We start from the raw sequence: 17,536 nt of genomic DNA, 5'->3' as shown, positions 1-17,536 counted from the left end.
ATGGCTGTAGCTCTCAAAATTCAGCACGTATAAAAATCACTTGTGAAACTTGCTGAAGCTTCAGATTCCCAAACACACTCTCCCATCTCCACCTAAAGGTGCTGGTTCAGGAGGTCTGATGTGACTATAGAGTTTTACAGTCATGTCTTACTTACGGAGAGAAGGAAAAGAAATGTTTTTGTGTTTTTGTTTTTTCTTTCTGTTAATTATAGAGGCCACTGGCCAAAATCCCTTGCTATTAACCTGGAGTCCATTTGGATTTCTACATATCCAAAGCTTCATTCTCTTTCTTCTTCTTTTGGCTTCAACACAATGCCTGGATTCCTTAGCATCCAGAATTCTTTAATAAAGCTCAGAACTATTTTGCCTTCCTCTAGGAGGAGGGAAGTGGCACTGATTCGCCAACTTTTAGCCCTTAAGAAATAGCTGTCCTGGTTTAACACGTCAAAAATATGAGTATGCTATTGCAACAGGAGGGGAATTGATCACAGTCTTCGCTGTTTCTTTTTCTTATAAACACAGTAAGCACTACATAGGAGAAATGAAATAAAAGGCTAAGAAAATTGTGCTCTTCACCTTACCCTCCCACAGAAACTTCTTGAAGTAAATCCCGCAGCAAGGAAGTTCTAACATTTTACAGAAATTATAAAGCGTCAGGACTTACTCTCAGAGCCAAGACAAAGCTGGCCTGGGAATTCTAAGTTGATGAAGGGCTTCTCTCCAGCAGGGACATGCCAAACCTCTCCTCTGTGCCTTCCTGCTCTGGGTCCTTGTGCACTGCATACTCCCTGGATTCAGTCCACCTCCACCAGCCCCTCAGGCAGGAGGAAAGCCAGAATCTGCTCTATCCTGGGTTGCCACTGACAACTAGAAACTGGAGGCCTGGGAGACAGCCTCCTGGGCAGCCTGTTTTTGCTCTTTCCCAATCTGTTCAACTCAGTTTCCTGCCGGCAGGAGTGTTCTTTTTGTGCCAGCTTTGAAGCACTGAGTGCCCTGGGCATGGGCCCGGCCTCTGGAGCCTCGCCCAGTGCTTGGCCCTGGACTTGGCCCTCTGCCCGGTAGTTGTCAAGTGTCTGCACCGGCTATCTGTCCCTTCAGCTGCCTGTCCTCCAGTCTTCTCCTTGGAACAGTGGCATGAGAAACATCCATCCTTGTCATTTTTCCAAGCCTACCCAAAAGCTTCTTCATGTCCTTGTTAAGGGAATGGGCTCAGTGTGGTTGCAAGCACAGGCTAAAAGAGATGGAGGGTGCTGGGATTTTTAATGGCATTTAGGGATTCCTTCACAGCCAACCCCCACTCCCCCCACCCAACAATCACAAAACATTTCAAAGGGCCATTGGGCCCTGGACTGTGGATTCTTCAGAAACCAGAATGTAAATGCCACCTCAGCTTACAGGCCTCTTGTAGAACTTCTTCATGTTTAAGATCCTTTGGCTAAATATAGCCTTTTGGAAAAAGGGGGGTGGGGTGGAACCCTGCTAATTTTAGTCTTAAAGACCTTGTAGGTGAGGCTGAACCTGTCAAACTATACCCTTAGGATGTGATACAGCCATCCAACAGCAGCTTTCTGGGTGCCCCAGACAGCCCCAGTAGGGGGGCTCTCTCCCTACAGGGAGAGAAGAGTCAAGTGTGTGGGATGGAGAACAAACCACTGATTTGGAACAAAGACTGACAGGAACTAGAGTCAAGGCTGGAGGCTCTTGCTACTTCAAAGTTCCGACACCAGGTTCCTGAGCACAGAGATTTATGCCATATTTAAATCTCCAAAGTCAAGTGGCCTCAGGAAATTGTAGGAAAGTAAACATATTATTCAACCACTAGGTGGGTGGTCATCACATATGTTACATATCTGAAAATTTAAGTCGGAACAGCTTGAACCTTTCCGTATCTAATTCCCAATAGTAGTTTGAGCTGAGTTAGTATTGTTTATTAACAAAACCAAGGCTTTTTGCCTGCTAAAATTATTATTATTATTATTATATATAAAATAATGCTTTGTTTCCAAATCATAAGGAAGAGAGTCATTTTTTTCCTCCTAATTCAGTATTCTTTGTTTCCACATGTAAACAGAAAAAGATGCCCTGTCTGATTTTTAGAAAGCAAGTTTGTGGAATAGGCATTTAGAAAAATCTCATTTGTGCCCTTATATACAGAAATTTGGAACAAAAAGCACGGGTGGACCAAAGAATATATTGAAAGCTAAATGTAATTGTTGTGATGACTTCTGACTGTCCCTCAATCAAAAGATATTCTAAACTCAAACTCACAGTTAAGTTGATAAGTTCTTTTTCACGTCTACCCATTATACAACAAGTCATAGAGTAAATGGTCATTTCAAGCATGATTTATCAAATTCCCACATTCACAATGAGCTGGACCTACTTCCTACATTCCACTTCTCAAAAGTCACTAAAAATTCTTTGGCTCACAGGAGTAAAATTAAACATCTTGCCATGGATAATGGTAAGTGAAATTGCAATCTGTAGTCTTGGGTGTAAAGATTAGCTTCACTCCAAAGCATTTCCAAATAAAATAACTTAAAATGATAAACTTTTTCTTTAATATTCCTTATGGACAAAGAAATTCCACAACTTTAGGAAAGAAACAACAACTATACTTCTATGCAGTATTAAAATACTACAATATTTTTTTACCCATAGAACTACAATTATTATCAAGGGTTTACTAAAACATTAGGATTTTAGAATTTTTACTGTCTAATTTAGCATACTGCACTTTTTTGGCTAAACATATAAACTCATTATAATATCGAGACAGAATTTTTCTGCAGCAGCAGCACTCCTAAACATGTAAAAACATGTTACAGGTTATAAAACAGCAAAAGAGTTTCAAGTGCAACGTAATCTTAGATTAAAACTGGCATTAAGTTCTAATAAGCACATTCGCTTACCATATAACACTAGAGATTGGACTAGTTATTAAAAACAAGGAATGAAAACAGAAGTAGGACACTATAGTATAGTATGTGTGTGTATATTTAAACAGGTATATATGTATATTATGCATATATGTGCATATGTGTATATACATATTTTAATATATGTAATATATTACATTGTATATATTAATATATAATAAATACATATATATATGTATTTTTTTTTAAATAGAAAATTCCAACCAGGCCTATGGGAAGCAGGAATCTCTCTCTCTCTCTTTCTCTCTCAGAACTGCTTTCATTTTGACTCAAATTTGCTGGCTTACTTGAAATGATTTTACCTTTCTCATTACAAATTCATTTGAAGTAAAACTATAGAATCTTAAAAATTTACAGTATCAAAAATTGTTTTTCTTAAGGGAATGGATCCCATCATTACGTAAATTTATATCGTATTTCTTTTTTTTTTTTTTTTTTGTCATTCATTTGTTAAATTTCCCAAATTTAGTCTAATGCCAACCAGTGATCTGCCTGGGAAACTTGCCTTAGCAGGCGCATGTCCAGATCAAAAAATAGCCTATAGCCTATCTCATGGAATAAATATACACAAACATTTACACATCATAGAAAATAAGGTTGAAATGGGTAGGGCCACTTGACTGACATCCATTTGTCACTTTCATTGCAAAATGTCCTAAGCAGCTTCCCATGTGCTTAGACAAATTTAGATGAATGGAAGTGCTGACTAATGATGCCATTATCTATATACCAAATATATATGAAGGCCTGAAAATCCTAAGTCATTCATGTGAGCTACTAAACTGACAGGGGACGAGAACTTAGAAAAATCATGAAATGTCACGAGATGGCAAATTAATAAAAAAAAATAGCATTCAGGTATGTAAAAAGATAAAATATGCTTACTTTTTGGGAAGAGATAGAAGTCTACTAAACAAGGCCAAGTCTTACTAATTGCAAAAACTGCACTATGTACAAGCTTTTAGCAACAAAACTATTTTAACCATCAGTAACTAAGGATTGTTATTTTAGGAGAATGAAGTCAATACATTTGTTTTCCTAAGGCAGGCAGGGGCAGTATTGTGCTATTCATGAACTTCATTAATATTCATTAATTTTTAAAGCAGTTTGGTTAGCTTTGGCCATTATCTATGCAGATATTTTGCCTTTAAATAAAAATAATTTCAAGAACATCCTTATTTAAAAATGTAATTAGCATGAAATTCAAAACCTACACTTTCATTAGCAGATATTATTCACTGAAGGGTATATTTTTCAGATGGGTCTGTTTTAATTGAATTCCTGGGGTAAAATTCTAAAAATCATAGTGACCAAAATAACCTAAATGTAACCAAAAGAAAACTGAAAATACTTTTGAAAAATGTTCAAATTAATTTCCACTTTAAAAAATACCATAGTTGGGATGCCTGGGTGGCTCAGTTGGTTAAGCAGCTGCCTTCGGCTCAGGTCATGATCCCAGCGTCCTGGGATCGAGTCCCACGTTGGGCTCCTTGCTCATCAGGGAGCCTGCTTCTCCCTCTGCCTCTGCCTGCCATTCTCTCTGCCTGTGCTTACTCTCTCTCCTTCTCTCTCTCTGACAAATAAATAAATAAAATCTTAAAAAAAAAAAAAAAATACCATAGTTGACCCAATTAGCTCTGCAAACCAATTCAAATTCAGTTGTTTGACATTCTTTAGCATTTCACAGTAGACTATTTTCACCCGTCCAGCACCTTAGATCCCTAAAGATCCCAGTGCACATTTAGTGATATTTACCTTATGAAGTAACTAAATCCAGATGAGCATAGCGCTCACATCACTGTAAAAAAGAAATTGTTTCCTCATGCTTACGGCTCCCATTGGGGAACTAGAAACTGAAAACTCTGAAAATTATCTTTGTGCAACCAGGAAATTGTGGACAGAAATGGAAAATAGTTTTATTTGTAAATAAGCCCAACCATGGAAACTGTATACTACCTTGTTCTGCAAAAGTCCTCTAGCCTTTTATAAATCAGGTTTTTAACGCTATGACAGATTAACAACCAGGGCAAGTAATTCATGCATGTGGTGTTGGAAATGGAATCCTCCACATGTCCTTGTGGACTCCTGTTCACACGAAGGTACAACCATGTTGAGTAGTACTTTGTAGATTAGAAGAAAATAAATAAATAAAAATTAAAATGCCACCCAAAGAATTCTAAATAATGCAGGGAAATTTTTGAGGCATGGCCAACTGGAAAATTCACTGTAGTGAATAGCTAAACTTTCAAGAAAACACATTTGTGTTGTTTTTTGTTGTTGTGTGTGTATATTTTAAAGAACTCCCTTCTCCATAACTGTATTTGTATCAGTTTGACTTGTGTTTCTCAAAAGTATCTTCTAGTCCCCGAGAAACACCTGAATTGCATTTTCTTTAGATTTTGCTTTTGGCTTTTTGTTTTGTGTTTAAGGTAAACTGACCCCTTTGGGATTAGTACAATTTTTCCTGTTAAGGACATTTTGAAAAATAGGAAAAAGTGTCTTCCTTCTTGTTATCAGAGATACAGTGCTGTATACATGATTTTTTCTAAAAACATGGTTAATAACAGCCAACAAACAAGAAGAGTAAAGGAAGTACCTGGCTTCCTAAATGGATTAAACCTCCTCTCCACTCACAATATCCTAATGGGATAACGGGTAATATTATCTTTGGAGACATTATACACTTTTACTTATTTTTGAAGAGTAGAAAAGAATTTTCCTGCCCCCCAAAAGTGGATAGATTTCCAGTTCAAGGCAGCAAACCTTGGGTTGCCTACTTTAGGTATATCCAACCCTCTCAGCAACCCACACCTGACTTTACATTAGGTGGGGGACAGCAGCCATCCTCTTTCTGATCTCCAGGGTCTGAATGCTATTATACAGCCTTTCAAAGTTAATATCAGTGTCTGAGCTTCCAGCTCCTCCAGGAAAACCTGTGGCCCCCAAATGGCACCGCTTCATGAATGCCTAGCGTCAAAACCATGCAAGTTAGGCCTTGCCTTCTCCAACAGTCCGAGCAGGATTGATCACGTTCGGATAAAAGTACGGAATGGAAAGGGTTAATCAGCATCCTCCTCTCCCCCTCCTCCCCAAAGCTGGGCGGGGGGGGGGGGGGGGGGGGTTGGGGGGGTTGGGGAGTTAGGGGGTGGGAGTTGCCGCGCCGGGAGCGTCTCAGCTGGGGAGCAACTGGAAACCACAAACACCCAAACTGGGCAGCAGCAACTTGAACTAAACCCGAGACCTGGCTTAGAGAAAGGAGTCAGTTAAGTTTAGAACGAATGGTTTAATCAAGGTATCAGAACAGACCTATTAAAGACAGAAAAGGTAGCACATCCCTGCCCTTAAATCGCAAGGATTTCTTTTATGTTGCAGCTGAAGCCCCAAAATACATTTTATGACCCTAATGCCCTTTATTGCGAAAGATCTCAAGAGGTGTCTACAGAAATGTCCTGCAGGAGTGCAAAAAGAGCAGTGAGAGTGTGGAAAGCTCCCCTCCCCCGGCGACTTGGCCAGCGCTTCCAGGTAACCTTTGTTGCGTGGTTGGGGGACGCCAAGCGACAATCTTGGCCCCTGACGGTGCAGTATCCAAACCCTCGGTAGGCAGGAGGCTGCAGGACCAACTCGCCAGCCCCACTCCCCTAACCACCTATCCTGCGCCCAGCTCCAACCGCCCGCACGCCCCCTCCGCAGTCCCTTCCCCACTCCCACCCCGGGGGCTGCCCCTGATCTCCCCCCCCCAAAACCCACTGGCGCTCTAAACTCCGACCACCAAATTTCTAACGGCCCCAGCCTTCCAGGAAGGAAAAAAAAAAAAAAGACCATGACATCACGGGCAGGTTTATTTGGGTTTGTTTGTTTGCTTGTTGGCTCGATTAAATACTCGTGGAAGGTGAACGTACCCCACACAGGAGAAGTTTGATGTTGACAAACTTCTGGTGGCAGCGAGACTGTGTCAGCACAACTTCCGGGATAATGAGAGCTGCTTTGCAGGGAGCGCGGCAGCGGCGGCGGGAGGCGGCCGCAGGACGGAACAGCAAATGCTATTCAGCCCGAGCAGTTTCAAGCCGCCCGAGCTGGGGAATTACTGTAGTCGAGCTACGGCTCTTACCACCGGCGCTGGATCTGGGCGCACGTTAGGGGGGGAAGCTGTAGGCACAGGGCGCCGAGAGGGGAGCTTTCAAGTTACTTTGCTCCATCCCTGCACCCGGCAGAGGCTTGCAGGCTGCGTGGTAACTGCAAACATCTTGTTCCCTGCTTCTTTGGGCGGCCTCCCTGGAACCAACCAACTTTTCTCTCCTCAAAAACTCCCTCTTTGTTTCAAATAGGACTCTCCAAAATTTATTCTTGGGAAGACTGACAGCCGGGGTCAAGAAACAGCTGTTGAAGTTAATGTTTCTTCCTCCCACTTCGTCTGATGGTTGTGCCCTGCCAAGACAAAGTGAGAGGCACTGCCTGGTGGCTCTTTAAACAGACATGCATTTAGCCAAAAAAAAAAAAAAAAAAGAGGGGGGTGTAGAGGGGGTATATTTTCCTGCTTAACATACAATCTGATCAGAAATGCGACAGCATGTGCCTTTCAACTTGTGCTGATTACTTGCTGAAAAGATGTTGCAGCTTTTAGTTTCGAACACTTTGAACAGTGGGGGTAGGGATGGCGGGAGATGTGGTTGCCGCTTTCCATGCTTTGGTAAAGGGGCAAAAATTTTAAATCTTCCTCTAAAACTACCTCTTACCCTGTAAGAATGGTAGAATGGCCTGGCGAAGGGAGAAAGAGTTGCATTCCTTTGCAAGGTTTAATTCACATTTCAGAATTCAAGTCATTATGCAGAACAAGGGCTTGCCTGGAGCTAGGCAAATTGTTTTTATTTGGAGACCTAGGCCAAACCTGGCCAGTGCTACCAGCTCTTGGTGGCTCTTGGTGGCTTTCTCCAGATTAGGTCTGTCTCCTCTCCCCTTCCCCAAACCTACTCCTCTGCCTTTGCTCAGAGGACATACTTAGAAGGAAGCTACCCTCTTCTTTCTGCTGCTTTTTCGGTGAAGACTGGTTAGCACAGCTCCTTCTCCCCTTGCTCTGCTTTTGAGAATGCCCTGTGGACTGCTGAGGGGCCCCTAGGGGTTGTCCTCCTAAGTCTCAATCTCCTAAATGAGCCCTCCCCAGGTGTCCAGCCTCTGCAGTGGGAGTGGGTGGGTGGGAACTCTGTTCCTTCCACATCAGAAAGCTTAAGCACTCTTCCAGCTGACCCATTCTCCTTTGGGAATGCTCCCATCACTTGGCCTCTCTCAGACACAATCATGAAGACATAAAAGGCCCTCCTTCCTCAGCACCAGGTTATCCTGTCACCACATCGCAATGCAGTGCTATCACAAAGTGATATTGCATCAGGCCCATGGATATTTTAGGAAGCTCTCGAGCTAAGTCCAACCAGCCTTTTGCGCAGGCATCAGGGCCACCCTGCCAAAATCAGGGCTGTGGAGCTGCCGGACAGGTGGTAGTGATGCCGTCTCTATTCTCAGCTCATTACCCACTTACCGCCCCCCCATCCTCCGAACCAATCAGATCCACTTGGTAGCTTCCTCACCCCTCTCTTTGCCTCCCTCCCAGAGGCCACCACCTTTGTTTTCCCTCATAGCTCTCTGCAAAGTGTTCAGGTGACCTTCTGATATATTTCCTGTTTTTCTGCCTGCTGCGGTCATTCACTGAGATCTTAATTAGTATTTGTTCTTATTAACTACAAATCGACTGAATTACACATGGAGTTGCTCGGGCTGCTCCACACGCAGCCTCCTGCTTGGGTGTCCACAGGCCTCTTGGCTTGTTGGCCTTGGGACCACTTTTCGCATTCTCTCAGACTCGGGTGGCCCAGCTGGGCTGACACAGTGGCAGTGGCCAAGAGTCAGTGCAGCACCCTCCACAAGGGCCCCCTTCCCGGAGTCCTGCTCCTGCAATCCAGCAGCCAACTGACTTACATTCCTTCTGCTTTATTGTTCTCTGTCCTTAGAGAGGCCGACTCTCAGCATAGAGCAGGGCTGTGAGGCAGACCTCCGCTGATCCTGGAGTTGTAATTCCCCACTGCTGGCTCCTGCAGTTTTATGACGGCCTCCTTTTTTTTCTGAGATTGACAGACCTAAACCTCCAGTGTAGAGGCCTGTTACAGCACCCTTAAAGACTTCTTTGTGTGGAAATGTAACCTGAGGGCAAAGTCAGCCTCACTCAGGGAAAGGCACATTCTCCTGCCACAGGGAAGCACTGGGCTGGGAAAATGCCGGGATTTCTCCTAGACGGCTACCTAGAGCTTCGAGAGGACTTTCTTTCTTTCTTTCTTTCTTTTTTTTTTTTTAAGTTTGGTCAGGGGGTGGGTGAGGCATTGGAAATACTGTAAATGGAGACCTGTAGTGGCTTTTCAGGGAACTCTACATGAAATCAGAGGAATGAGATGTCTTTCCTTTAGGGGGTGGGGTGGGTTTCTAAAAGCAGTCACTCCAGAAGCACCTACATACTCTCCAGGTCAGGATGTCCCCTGGTGGGGTGGCAGTTGGCATTGTTTGCTACTCTTGGGGCTGATGCTACCTTGCCTAAATGGAATGCGTTTGGATCACTTAGACAATCTGATCTATTTACGCAGGTGTTGGGTTAGACAAATTACTCCAAAAAGCAAGGGTGAAAAGATACAGAATCTTCATTTATCATGCAGGATTAAAGTCAGATTTAAATCAGGTAGAAATATTAAGGGATTTAGAGCCCAAGTCTTTTTCCAAAAAGGAAAAAGGACTAAAGAATCCTCTTCGTTGAAATAACGTCAGGAATGTAGCATGTTATGTTTGGAGGTTTGGTGTTTGTTTTTTTCTAAATCCATCTTTTAAATATTCACTTATATTTTCTATCAGTCAAATAGAACAGTACTAGGAAATGTGGTTATCAAATGTAGATGATTTAGGCGAGAGGAAAGTGTGCTCTTGTCATAACAGAGAGCGCCCTGTAGGAACTGGGCCAGGGCCTCGATTAAGGGACAGGTAAGATACAGCTAGTTAGAGAAGATGAATCTGGAATCAGGAAGAGATTAGAAAGATATCAATATATTTCGTATGGAATTTAGTTGAGATGTTCAGTCCTGTAACCCCAGGAACAGGAGTTACTAGGATAGAGAGTTTAACATGATGCTTTTAGTCAATGTTTTTGAAAAATGTATTCTCACAGACTCAGGAATATGGATAGTGAAGGAAATGGAAACAAGGAGATGTCCTTAGATAGTGTCTGAGATTACAGAATGTGGATAGGAATAAAATACACAATGTAATTATTTTCCCTTTTCCTGCTAAATGTAGACAGAAGTTTAATTTAGGATTAAAAGGCTCACTGATCTCCTCTAGCTTCTCCTCCAGTTATCCCATCCATACTCCAGTTCTGGTTTTTGGCAGAGCTACAATTGTCCTTTGTAGGGAATTGCATGAACTCCTGTGTTGGTTTTCTAATGTGGGAAAATGTCTACTAGGGAGGCTAAGACCACCAAACTAGTTTCATTATGACCCAAGGTACACTTAAATCCAGCCCTTCAGTGGTGGGCAACTGGCCCAGCACAGTCTTCCTCTATAGTGTTCATTAAAATGTTATTTACATTTTACAGTATGGTCCCAAACCATGAGTTGGGATTTTATCTTGGCAAATAGAAAAAGAATGCTCTTGTGATATCTTGGCTTGCAAAGTTTTAACTTCTACTATGGACCTGCTGGTGATTTGCAAAACAAACTCATAGCATATGAAAAAGAGATCTTCCATTTCAGTTCAAATTTGTTGGCTGGGAAGTGAAGAATAAAAGAAAAATTCAGGATCACACAATTAAACTTATTAGCCAAATAGATTTTTAACTTTTGCCTTGCCAAAAGCACACAATCAACAGCTCTGAAGAAAGTAAACTTTATACTTTGGCCCTGAACCTACTGCAAAGGCAGTGAACTCATCTTCATAACTATCCTCCATTTTTTTGCCTTGGAATTCTCATTCATGTGACCAGAATTATTCCAGATCGAAAACAACATCACTGGGGCCCTGGGAGGCTTAGTCGGTTAAGTGTCTGCCTTCAGCTTAGGTCATGATCCCAGGGTCCTGGGATCGAGCTCTGCATCTCCGCAGTGGGCTCCTGCTCAGTGGAAAGTCTGCTTATCACTCTTCTTTTCCCTCTGCCCCTCTCACCTTGCTGATGTCCTCTCTCTGTGTCTCAAATAAATAAATAAAATCTTTAAAACAACAACAACATTATTAATCCCAGTCACTTTTAGGTGAACCAAACTGTCTGGATTCTTACCTCAACAAGCCAAATTAAATTAACGTTCTAATGACGTGTTTCTGGCATTGTTCATGCTTCATAAAGAGTAACTCACTTTATTTGACTCAAGGCAACAGTGATTCAAAGTGATTCAAAAAAATGAATCTTTCCCAGGTTTGGAAATTAAGTTTCCTTGAGTTCTTCTGAGACAACAAAGATTCTTCAGGATCTATAAATAACTATATGATGCTGCCACCTTTCCAAGACAACCATTAAGAATTACACCTAGATAAATAAAAACTTAAAAAAAAAAAAAAAGAGAGAGAGAGAGAAGAATTATAGCTAGCACCAGTTATGAGAACAATGTTTTGCAACATTCTCATGAAGGCCAAATGAAAATCAGAGGCCATCTCTCAAATGGCGTTAGGCCAAACATCTAAGACCTCCGAAGATGCCTGACATCTTGCCATGTGTCATCACAGTCAAATGCTGGATAGGCTATTTTCATTTGAGTTTCACTGACTACCAGTAAGGGGTATGTGCAGAATAATAAGTGATTCAACTTTAGCCTCCAGTTAGAACCTAACATGCCTAAAAACATTCCAGGGAAATGGGTGTTGGGAATGTATGTCAAAGACGGCATAAGCTCTTCACTGTCAACAACCTGGTGATATCCAGTTGGGGAGCCACCTTAATTCTGTCGTTTATAAAATTCTAGGATTACTGTGATTACTATATGGAATTCTCAGCTGAAAACAATGAGCCCTTTCTCAGTTGCATGGTGAATGAGGTCAACTACAGAGGATTTTTTAAAAGCAAAATTTAGAGAAAAGAAACCACTCTACTCACCCAAGAGAGCTTTTGTTGACAAACAGCAATCTGACCCTGACAGTTACACAGTACCTTTTAGGTTCCAAATGTACTTACCCCCCAAAAAACCATAATAATATAATTCTTTCTTTCTTTTTTCCTAACCAACAGGTAAAACCAGAAGGTGTCTTCCCATCTCTGTTTAAAGAAGTCATGTGCCAGTCTGCAGAGAAATGCCTGTATACACAGAGAGTCTTCAAATTTATAAGTATATCAAGAAGGCTCCAATGGCATGCATCTAATTACAATCTAAATATAAATATAATCATGTAATTATCTAAATATGATAATGCAAATTAATAAATGCCATCACTTTTCAGCACTGCACTGGCAGTTGACTTTCTTTTCAGGGTGATTTTTACAAAGAAACAAAGTTATTATCTTTTCTCGGGATTTATTGCAGATGTGACAATTATAGAGAACCATAAGATCTTGCTTAAGATGAGAATACCAGGTGGATGGCTGAGCCCACTCACTAATCAAGTGATTTGTTCTCAGACAATAATGCTTGGGATTCTGATGCTTGCCTCAGCAAAACCACAGATTTTTTTTTTTTCTATAGACCTTTGAGGTTGTCCGTAAGTCATTGCTACGTTCAATGCCAACTCCTCACATTCTCAGAGATAAAGAGGGTAGAGAAGGAGGGAAAGAATGTGTAGCTCATTATCCACAAGTTATTTTCCTATAATTTAGGATGTTGAGAGTACTTTTTTTTTTTTTAAGATTTTATTTATTTATTTGACAGAGAGAGAGATCACAAGTAGACAGAGAGAGGGGGGAAGCAAGCTCCCTGCTGAGCAGAGAGCCCGATGCGGGACTCGATCCCAGGACCCTGAGATCATGACCTGAGCCGAAGGCAGCGGCTTAACCCACTGAGCCACCCAGGTGCCCTGTTGAGAGTACTTTTTAGAAAATTTTCAAGGCAGTGACTCCCAGACATTTTCTATTAAAAGGGGCTACTTTTGAGTTTCAAAAGTAGATGAAAGAAGCAGTTTGTTTTCATTCTGCAACAAGGGAAGGGACCTAAATAAGTTGTCTTGTGTTTCATGATGACCACAGTACTGAACTAAAACAATCTTTTTCTATGTTCAGTTCTTCTATGATACTATTCTGCAAGCTCATACATATAATAAACTTTGCCGAAAAGATCAAGTGATTTTTTTAAAAATGTACACATTTTAGGGGCGCCTGGGTGGCTCAGTGGGTTAAAGCCTCTGTCTTCGGCTCAGGTCATGATCCCAGGGTCCTGGGATTGAGCCCCGCTTCGGGCTCTCTGCTCGGCAGGGAGCCTGCTTCCCCCTCTCTCTGACTGCCTCTCTGCCTACTTGTGATCTCTCTCTGTGGGTCAAATAAATAAATAAAATCTTTTAAAAAAATAAAATGTACACATTTTAAAAGTTCTCAACTTTCCTGGAAAGACTCATAGATCCAGGCTAAACTCTAATGATAAGGTCACACTTTCCCTGTGTTTTCAGGAGTTCTAAAGAACAAGTTGGTACAATTAAGTGGGAAATATTATGGCACACTACATTATCACTATAGGTTATGCTGTATAGCACATATAAACACTTTTATCCTAGATTTTGAATATGTCATATAAAGTGAGTCTGTAGGGGTACCTGGGTGGCTCAGTTGGTTAAGCATCTGCTTTTGGCTCAGGTCATGATCCCAGAGTCCCGGGGTGGAGCCTCATGGAATCTCTGCTCAGCGGGAGCCTGCTTCTACCTCTGCTTGCCGCTCCCCCTGCTTGTGCTCTCTCTCTCTCTCTCTCTCTCAAATAAATAAATAAAATCTTTAAAACAAAACAAAACAGGGCGCCTGGGTGGCTCAGTGGGTTAAAGCCTCTCCCTTCAGCTCAGGTCATGATCCCAGGGTCCTGGAATTGAGCCCCACATCGGGCTCTCTGCTCCATGGGGAGCCTGCTTCCTCCTCTCTCTGTCTGCCTCTCTGATTACTTGTGATCTCTGTCGAATAAATAAATAAAATCTTTAAAAAACAAAACAAAACAGAAAAGTAAGTTGGCAATTGAAGTATATCGACAGCAAATTATTATTTTTTAAATTTTTAAAAAGATTTATTTGAGATAGAGTAATAGAGAGAGAGGGCAAGAGTACAGTGAGAGGAGAAGGAGAAGCAGGCTCTTTACTGAACAGGGAGCCTGACATGGGACCTGATCCCAGAACCCTGAAAGCCATCATGAGCTGAAGGCAGATGCTTAACTGACTGAGCCACCCAGGTGCCCAACAGCAAATTTTTATTAGTGAATTTTGTTGTAGCTAAATTCAGAATCCAAAGCACCTTTGATTATTCACTGCTTAAGCAGAACAGAGGCAGAAGAGAAAGTGCTACTCTGTTTATGTGTTTCAACTCTGCCCTGAATGGATTATTTCCAGGAGTGAAAAGGAAGACCAAGTCTACAGAAATCTTGGCAACTGCTTTTCCAGGAAGACTATGGAGATTTCATGGATCTTATTGTTGTTTACAAGGAGGTATTACCTTTCTCCAAGTTCCATTCACACAGCTGGTTTTTTCTTTTCTCCTGGGGATAAACTTCCCCGTTAATACACATAGTGATCAGTGCCATGCCAAACAATCTCTTCCTTCCACATGTAGAGGTGACGAATAGCCTATAATCTGCAATGAGAAAGGAGTGGATTATAAAAATTAAGAACGGGCTCGAGAGTCACAAGTGCTGGATTCAAATTCTGATTCCGTCCTTAGCAGCAATAGCCTTGAGTCGGTGTTAGATCTCCCATTCACTGAAACAGGGCAGAAGAGCAAAAAAATACAAACCCCGCTCTTCACTGTCTCATTTCATCAGTATCCCCATCAAGAGCCCCCTGAAGCCCTCACAAGATATGAATGGAGCTCTAGCTAGTCTTTGGACAAATCTATGAATTTATCTCCCTGTGTAGAATGAAGAGTTACATTCTTCTCTCAAGATTGATATCTATGCTCAATTTTGAGTCTCCTCTAATGTTTGGACCCATTGAATTCTAAGCAGGAGCAAAGACTCTGAAAATTAGCTGGTCAGTTTCTCCACCTTGGCACAACTGTAGTCTCTTGCTCAGACCTTGGTCTCTGAGGACCAGGTGCTGCTGTCCACCTCATTCAGTGAGGAGCTTCTTACCTTCTCACCTAAACTGTGAGCTTCTTGAGGAAAGGCTCTAGTAGTCTTATAGACCCTTATATTCCTCCTAGCACTAAGTATAGCACAGTGCCATGAGAATAACAGATTCTCTGTAAATGTTTGTGGCTTGATTATTCTGAGAATGAGCCCTGGGGTGTTTATAAAAAAACACGTTCATATTGAAGAATCCCATTATACCCCTTCAAAATGGGCCAGTGAAAGCTCTTCCTGAGAGTACACTGGACACACTTACGTAGTAACAGCCCATTTTTCTCTTCTTTTTCTTTTTCCTTTTTTAACCTCTGGCTATTTCACAGCTGTATTAGTTAAAAGATATTTTTAATTGGCTTTCATCATCGTTGAAAGTATAATAAATACTCATTAAAAACAAGGCTACCAGGATGAGCTTATCCCCTCCCCCACACACCTATTAGAAATAACTGCTAATAGACTATACTTTTCCAAGTTGATTTATTTATTTATATTTTTGATGCATACACTACTAGTTATTATTATTTCCTGGAAACATTGTTATGCTATTCATATCTTTCAGAACTTGTTTTTTTCATTTAACAATGCATTGTGAAATGTTTTTCCATTTCAACATATACCTCATTCCTTTTTTGTGCTGCATTATATAGAAATCTCTTGTTTTCCAGCTATTCCTTATCATTATCTGAATCACAGTAGTTGCTAAGTTGTGTAGAAAAGCAAAACTTGGTCATAACAAAAAAAAATCCACTAATAAACTGACCACTTACTAAAATTAGTCCCCACTTAAATAGCCCTCCCAACTTATTACCAGCATCTCTCCCCACCGAGTCAGTCAATTTTGCTGATGGTAGATGTTATAAACATCTGAGAATACAATGTAAATAAAATGCATTTCAGTGGCCATGTAAGCTTGCTAATCTCGCAAAAGATGCAGAATTTTATGAAGTCATTGAAAGTGATTTTGGAGAACTGTTCCGTAAGCAAATGAGTATCCGGCAGTGTTAGACCAGTTAACAATTAAAGATGAGAAAAACAACAAGGATGATAAGAGGATAAATTCTTCAAAAGGAGAATTATTTGAATATCAAAGGATTAAGAGAAGCTCTCAGGAAAATTGATGAAGCCTTCACATCTTTTTTCAAAATGACCTTTGTATGATTCTGCTATAAAAGTCAGCATGAAGTGAAGGGTGTCAAAATTTGCTATCATATAATTTTGCTGGGAAAATTATCCCCCTCACTAAATCAACACTTGATTCCTTCTTTGTTTATTCTAAAAATTAGAGCATTGTTGCAATTAGAGTTGTTACATGTGTGTCTTCAAAGATAAATCACATTTAAAGATAAGATAATATTTTATTTTTTCAAAACAAAGTCTCAATCAAACCTTTTTAAAAAATTATTTATTATACAATGGTAGACCCTATTTATTACTTTTTCAGCTTTCAACAGTCATATTATGGCAAACAGAAGCAACAGACGCTGAAAATAAGACTTCTAATAGACTAATCAGATTCCCTAGTTCTCTCTCCATGAGGCATTTAGAAGCAGGACTGGCCACTTTGCAAGGAGTAAAGCCCCAGGGTGGTTGGCTAATTCAGGGGAGGAAGAGGTCTTAAGAAAGGAGACAGGCAGTGGACTTCCTCTGGCACTAATCCGGCACGTAGATGTTCAGGCCTAATGAAATTTGAAAAAATAAAAACGATGTAACCTTATTTGTGTCCAAGCTGGTAAAGCAAGTTATACCAGTTAAATGCGGGTATATCAGGATTTATTTTTAGCAGTTACCTACTGACTGATATTTGGGTTGTTTCCAATTTTTTGCTACTATAAGCCATGCAGCAGAGAACAACAGTGTACAATTATATCTGGGTATGCTTGTACAAGCATCTCTGTAAAAAAATAAAAAAAATTCCTAGACGTGAAACTCCTGGGGTTGGAAAAGTATATTAAAAATGTTAACAAGCTCTAAGTAACAAATCGTCCTACCATTTAATGCCACCTACAGCATCTCAGAATGCCTGTTTTTCCACACCCTTCACAATGAGACTTATCACTTTTGCCAATCTGATTGCCATATACATTGTTGTTTTCATTGTCAATAATATAAATTCTTGATGTGCAAGATAAATATTGTTCACTGCTTAGAATCTTTAGGAAGAGCCTCATTATAGGCTCCAGAAAATCTGCATGATAGATGGAGGGGGAGATCACCTCATCCCTGGTAATGGTGAGGAGCGGAAAAATTGGGCTCAACATGCATTCTTCTGTTTAAAAATCTCTCTCTGAAACAACTGCAGTCATTGCTTGCATGAGCTGAAGTGATTATAGTCAGTAGTGGAA

The 17,536-nt window shown here is 40.9% G+C and overlaps 1 protein-coding gene and 1 long non-coding RNA gene across 2 annotated transcripts in view; both read right to left on the bottom strand.

The window, feature by feature from the left end:
• ATG10 (autophagy related 10) overlaps positions 1-809 on the bottom strand; it is a 315,713-nt gene extending 314,904 nt beyond the window's left edge. Inside the window, exon 1 of the mRNA XM_047730997.1 lies at positions 665-809. The gene's annotated coding sequence lies outside the window, so the exon portion shown is untranslated. The remainder of the gene's footprint in view (positions 1-664) is intronic.
• A 5,938-nt stretch (positions 810-6,747) lies between these two features.
• The window catches only part of LOC125100654 (uncharacterized), a 41,996-nt gene continuing 31,207 nt past the window's right edge, over positions 6,748-17,536 (bottom strand). The window contains exons 3-4 of the long non-coding RNA XR_007127622.1: positions 14,567-14,704; positions 6,748-7,364 (exon numbers count right to left, since the gene is read on the bottom strand). This is a non-coding gene — a long non-coding RNA (uncharacterized LOC125100654). The remainder of the gene's footprint in view (positions 7,365-14,566; positions 14,705-17,536) is intronic.

This window comes from Lutra lutra, chromosome 5 (assembly GCF_902655055.1).
Source record: "Lutra lutra chromosome 5, mLutLut1.2, whole genome shotgun sequence".
Classification (NCBI taxonomy): domain Eukaryota; kingdom Metazoa; phylum Chordata; class Mammalia; order Carnivora; family Mustelidae; genus Lutra; species Lutra lutra.
Note: the sequence above shows the minus strand (reverse complement) of the source record. Positions and strands in the feature narration are given on the sequence as shown.